This window comes from Cheilinus undulatus, linkage group 19 (assembly GCF_018320785.1).
Source record: "Cheilinus undulatus linkage group 19, ASM1832078v1, whole genome shotgun sequence".
NCBI lineage: Eukaryota > Metazoa > Chordata > Actinopteri > Labriformes > Labridae > Cheilinus > Cheilinus undulatus.
In genome coordinates, this window is record NC_054883.1 from 16,477,260 (window position 1) to 16,483,589 (window position 6,330).

The following is a 6,330-nucleotide window of genomic DNA, read 5'->3' on the forward strand; positions in this document are numbered from 1 at the left end:
CTAGCTGGTGCTAGATTTTTGCTGCCCACTGATCTACACAGTTGAGTTGTGGGGGCTAATAATAAAGGAACAATTAGGGTTTAGGGATCTCTTCACTGGGCACTTGTCCCACAAATATCCATCCATCCATACATCCGCCCATCCTTCCGTATGGCAGTCTGTCCGTCCGTCCGTCCATCCATCATCCATCCATCCATCCATCCATTCTTCAGTTTATCCGGGGACGGGCCGTGGTGGTAGCAGGCCAAGCAAGTCAACCTACACATCCCTCTCTCCACCACTTTTCAGTGGCCTCTTGGAGATCCCAAACCAGACAGGATATACTATCCCTTCAGTGCATTCTGCATCTTCCCCAAGGTCTCCCAGCTTAACACGCCTGGAAGACCTCCAAGGGGAGGTGCTCAGGAAGCATCCTGATCAGATGCCCAACTCAACTGGCTCCTTTTGATGCAAAAGAGCAGCTGCTCTACTCTTAGTTCCATCTGGATGTCTGGACTCCTCACCCACTCTTTAAGGCTCAGCCCAGCCACCCTACAAAGAAAACTAATTTTGGCCACTTGTTTCTGTGAATTTAATCTTTTTGTCATTACCCAGACTTCATGACCATAGGTGAGGGTCAGGAGGTAGATTGGCAGGTAAATCGAAAGCTTTGCTTTTTGGCTCATCTCCCTCTTTGACAGCTACCCTCACTCTTGAACAAGACCATGAGATACTTGAACTCCTTCACCTGAGGCAGAGACTAAAATATCTTTAATTCACTTTTAGAAGTCATAAAAATATCTTCGCATTGCTTCCTTCCAATTTAAAGAAATGTAGGTCTGACATATTTGCATATTCTGTTTTTCAGTTTCATTTTTAAAACACTCAGAACTTACACAAGCCTTGACACTGGGATGGTCAGTGTTGTCTGCCATGGACATGCCAAGTTATGTAATGTGCATTTTGGGCACAAAGGTGAGGCTATTTCTTCAGCATGTGCTGGGAATAGCTGTGTTCAAGGATTGAAGGGAGATTGAAACTTGAGTTACAGGGGAGTGAAGGAAAGAGAGGAGGCTCCTCAATGTCATGCTAACACTAAGTGTGCCCACCTGTTGACACTATGGAGGCCTGATCCCATACTGCTGAAAATAGAGACTGTGCCTGACTCACAGCTGGACCAACTGTGTGCATAAGCGTCTGCATGTGTGCTAGCAGCAGGTGATGAAAGAGAGCTGACGGTGGGAGAAACACACCTTTCAATCATGCAGGATAAATATGACCACCTTGAATATATGATGCCATATGTGAAATGCAGTCAGTCATAATTCAATTTAGGCACACTCGAGGTTTGTGGAGCTGCAGTCTTTGTGAAAGCTAAGTGACAGAAGCTTAGGATAAAGGTCATGTTTAGTTACCTCATGCCAGTAAACCTCTGGAAAATCCCCCTTAACTGATAAAAATGCCTGAACTGAGCAGGAATAGCATGGAGAAGAAGTCATAATTAATACCATGGACACAAGCTAATTGAATATAGCTCAGGGAGCCAGCATGAGTCTGTTGGTGCCACCACGGCACTTGTATTTAAAGTAATTACCATGCGCTTATCAGCCAAATGGACTGTCAGTGGCATGCACAAAGTGTCTGAGCAGTCTCCAAAGCTTCTCACTCTTCCACTCAAAAAGCTACCTCTTGTGACTTTCAAAACAAAGGAAAGAGCTGAGGTTATGGCCTAGGGAAAGGTGTACTGTACAGTGCACAGTGTTTAAAGTGCTTATCCTGTAAGCCAGGCTGACGCTGGCTATGACACTAATGCCAGTGTCTTTAAAGTCAGTGCCTTTCACAGTAAGGTCCAGTTTATCTTAGGTCATACCAGACTTGTGGGACTGATTGGTGTTGGTGGTGTAGGCAGAGATGGCCTTGTTTACCAGTCGCACAGTCTCAGACATTATTAGACTCCTTAGCCTTATTTACTTTGGATGATACCCAACATGCCTGAGTTGCTGTTTTATCTGGTTTTCAGTAGCTGTTTTCTTGATAAAGCAGTGTGGTAGCATCCAAACAAGCAACAATTCACAACAAAGTTTAAGCCCAGTCGAGCACTTTTTCAAAGATGCCTGTTGTATTTGGACGTGCATTTTAGTGAAAAGTGAACTTCTGTTTAATTGTTATATCACAGCCTAACGAACACGGATGTCTGTCGATATCCTCTTGCTGTCCAACAGGCTGCCTTGGCATGTGTTGCAGATGTAGCAAAAATCATCAAACAAGGGAAAGACTTGGGATGAAATCCTGGCTGGAATGATGGTACAGTTGAGTTTATTGTTGTGGGTGTTGAAAGTACGTATGATCCGGTCAGTGACACTACTCGGTCTGCTCGCTCTCATTGGTTGTTGTGGGTACTCTGTCAGAGGCACCACGACCTAGAATCGCAAATATCAAACATGTTTGATATTTTGTCCCTGGTCATATTTTGGATTCTGAGTCTGGCAGGCTACGGCGTGATTTGGAGCAGCAAAATAATTGCATTGGCAACAGACACACGAAGATTATTCAGACAAATAAACTTTGCAACGAATAATAAAAATAAGAAAAAGAATAACAGTGAAAGTAATTAGTTAATTAATTAACAAAAACTGTACATCAATAATAATAACAATTATAAAAGTAATAAAAATAATAACAGCCAGAATAATAATTAAAAAAAGGATTCAATAAATAAATAATGAAAAAAATAATTAGCACTAGTATTAATGTTATTATTATTATTAAAATCTTTTAAAAAATAAACAATTATTATTTTATTATTATTAATAATAATTAATAGTTATTATTATTAAATAATAATAATGATAATAATAATAATAATAATAACTGTATTGATAAAAGAAAATAGCTTGGATGTTGGTAGCTACATTATTATATACTATTGTATTGCTGTATTGTATTGCTGTAGCTCAGATTACTTCCTAGGTGTGGTTTTGGTTTAGTAAGGGTTTTTTTCACAGCTACTAATAGTTTGTCTCACAGCATTTTACTATTAGTTTGTTCAACATTGAACCTCATGTAGCCTCAGCATTGTGGGGGATAACTGGATTTTTCAACAAGAGTTTTGTTAGAGTTCCCTGAGGTTTGACCTGCAGATCTCAGTTCATAATCCATGACCGACTCCAGTCCCAGTGACATGACCCCAATAACTCTGCGTCTGTCCGTCTGTCTGTCTGGTTATTCTGCCAAAGTCCCTCTGACTTCTAATCCTTGCTCCGCCTTCTTAATCTGAGCTCCAGTGGATTAACAGCACATTAGCAAACAGTGGATGCAGTTACCAGAGCATGGTTTGCTACAACAAGTTTATCAAGGTGATGGAGCTCTGCTCTAATAACATTTCCACCAGCCGCTTGTCTCTCAAACCCAAATAACTTATTCAGTGATTTCATTCTCAGTGATAAATGGGATTTCTAAGCCTCCACGGGCTGTTTTGAAACGCATTTTTTTAATTAACTTCTTTATGGGGTTATAGAAAGAGTTAACTCCTTTGCAATGCATTATAAGAAGCTATAAACAAACAATGATGCAATAGCATCCATTTTTGGTGTAATATGTTGCATTGCTTGTTTCAACTCACTGGATACAGATTTGCATTGTATTTATTTTGGAGTTGTGTTAATAACATTAGTGAAATGTTCCAAGCCTGGTTTGGTCTTTAACCACATATTTATGAGAAAAATGGCTTCTATTTTTTCTTGTAGGTCTTAACCATGTGGGCTACAGCCATGGAGGACAGCTGATAACATTAATGAAGGGCGAGGATAATCTTGCCTGCAAGTTTACTCTTGCCTCTGTCCAAAGTTAGCACAGAGAAATACATCAGTACCAACACTGATGTTGCTCTAAGACTACAAAATATCATTTTACACTACATATTGCAGAGATGAGCCTACTTTTTCAGTCCCAATGTTAAAATTCAGTCTTCTGCTGCTTCATACTGAACATATCCACATAAAATTAACAACCTATATAAACATCCCTTTAAAAAAATTTAGTTAATTTATCCGTGGGGACTCCTGGATATAAAATATCTCAGGCAATCATATCTCTGTATATACCTATATATAAGTGTGAATCTCCTCTCCCTACCTCATTAGCATCTTCCCTTCCTTGCTGTGCCACATGTGCTGGGCGCACTTCTGACTGGGTTGAGTGGGAGGGAAAGGGCGAAGGGTGACTGGTTTTCCACTGGCAGCCCAGCATGTATGTGGGAGTGCTTTTGTATCTGTGAACTCGGCACTTTTGGGAAAGTTGTCATTTTCTTGTATTTGATTTAACAGAAGCTGTCATTAGGTGACTTTATAGGCTTCGCAACTACTGCTTACTGTATGTGTGGATTTGTGCATGTCCACCAATGAGTGAAAGTGCTTGTTAGTTAAAGCCAGACTCCTGCTGGGAGGCTACAAGCAGCCGACAGCTTAGAGGAATTAAAAGATTATAGTATCAAAAGACTCTTGAAGCTCATTTTAGCTCCTTTAACAAGTTACCTCTAGGTAACTGACTTATGGTAGGATCCATCATTTGTGCGTTGCAATCTTCTCATCTGACAAGAATATGTACGGGCTGGAAGCCCTCAGCTCCAAATAGATTCTTCACACTAATGTCACACAGAGGGAAAGGCATACAGCAACAGTGATAGAGAGGTCTACTCACCGAGTGTGTGTCCTCAAACAGGTGATAGCAGAGCGTGTGTGGAAGAGAGAACTCAGTCTTGCAGCGTATCCAACATTACTGAGCCTGAGGTTGTGTTGGGAGGCTGTGTAGGCTGAGAGAGATTCAGACTGACTGGGAAGACTCTCTCCCTCCCTCCCTCGCTAACTCCCTCCCTTCCTCTCCCTCGCTTTCTTTTTCTCTCTCCGTCTTTATTTTCTCCCGTGAGCTGGTCACAGAGCCTAACCATGCGCCTGAAATACCTCTGACAAACAATTGCCCAACAAATGTGCTCTGTAGGCTCTCACACACTGGAGAGGTATTTGCTGCATGCACACATTTTAAGCCAAGTCTTATAAATCAAAAGCTTTCTTAAAAATATCTCAAGTACAATCGTAGAAGGTAGAAGGGTTTTTCAAAGTTTGAAAGTTATATATTATAGTGGCTCTGTTTGAAAAGATGGTCTTGAATCACTTCTGTGTTGACTCACTCAGGACAGAATACACAACTTAGTTTCTGGAGAAGCTCTAAAAAAGTGTCTTTAAACACATCAGACTTTTCCTTTAGAGTCACATTTGCCTGATTTAGTGCTCACTTTGTAACCTTTCAGACAAGACACATTTGAGAGCGTTTAACCCTGAAATATAATCACACCAATGAAGATATATGAAGTATGATGAAACTTGTGACATGATGAAACTCTGACACGCCAGATGGATGTGTTTCACAAATCCATCTGGGAAAGCTTCAATAGGAAACATTTGAGAGAAGGCAGAGGATTTGAAAAAATCCTGAATGGATGAATGTTCTGTCTATCACATCTCTACAGGCCAATAAGAGCAACAAAACACGTGTACGGTGTACATTTTAGGACATCCTCAGGTCTCAGAATGAGGTATCAGTCATCAGGAAAACCTCTGTCATTTATCAGACCAAACAGACTCATTTGTCAAACCAAACGCCCTCATTACTCAGGAAAAACCTCCGTCAGATTAAATGACCTCACTTGTCAAACCAAATGCTGTCAGATTAAACAGCGTCATTTGTCAAACCAAACGGCATCAGATTAAATGGCGTCATTTGTCAAACCAAACGCCGTCACATAAAACGGCGTCAGATAAAACTGCTTCAGGCAAAACGGCCTCAGACTAAACTGCCTCAAAATTAAAGTAATCAGACAAAACGACATCAGAAAAAAAAACACCCCAGATAAAACGATCTCAGCCCGAAAAAACACAAAAGGTTATTTTATTTTGAAGGAAGCGGAAGTGCACATGACGTCATCAATATTCGACTGCCAAAATATACAACAATGCCAGCAAAGAACTTTCAACTTACTCTCATATCCAATGTAGCAGAACCGCAAACGTTGGCGTTGTTGTATATGGCTGGTTTTTAGCTGGCTATATTAAATGTTTTATAATCAGGTTTTAAGGTCGGGTTTTTGACTTTTAACTTTTGGTAGCCTAACCCTTAATTCAACCCTAACTGGAATTTTTTTCTCATTTCATTTTGAACGTTTTAGCATGTATTTCTGTCCTACATCTGCAGTGTCACAGCAGTGGTCTGCAATGGGGGACGTCTCAAATCTGTGGTCTGCAGCCAGACTGTATTGCAAGTAGGGATAAGAGTTGGAAATTACCGATAGGTAAAAAC

The 6,330-nt window shown here is 40.6% G+C and overlaps 1 protein-coding gene across 3 annotated transcripts in view; it reads right to left on the reverse strand.

Moving 5' to 3' along the window:
* palmdb (palmdelphin b) overlaps positions 1–4,798 on the reverse strand; it is an 86,370-nt gene extending 81,572 nt beyond the window's left edge. For all 3 annotated transcript variants that reach the window (XM_041814202.1, XM_041814203.1, XM_041814204.1), the window contains exon 1: positions 4,678–4,798. The gene's annotated coding sequence lies outside the window, so the exon portion shown is untranslated. The remainder of the gene's footprint in view (positions 1–4,677) is intronic.
* Between the last annotated feature and the right edge of the window lie 1,532 nt (positions 4,799–6,330).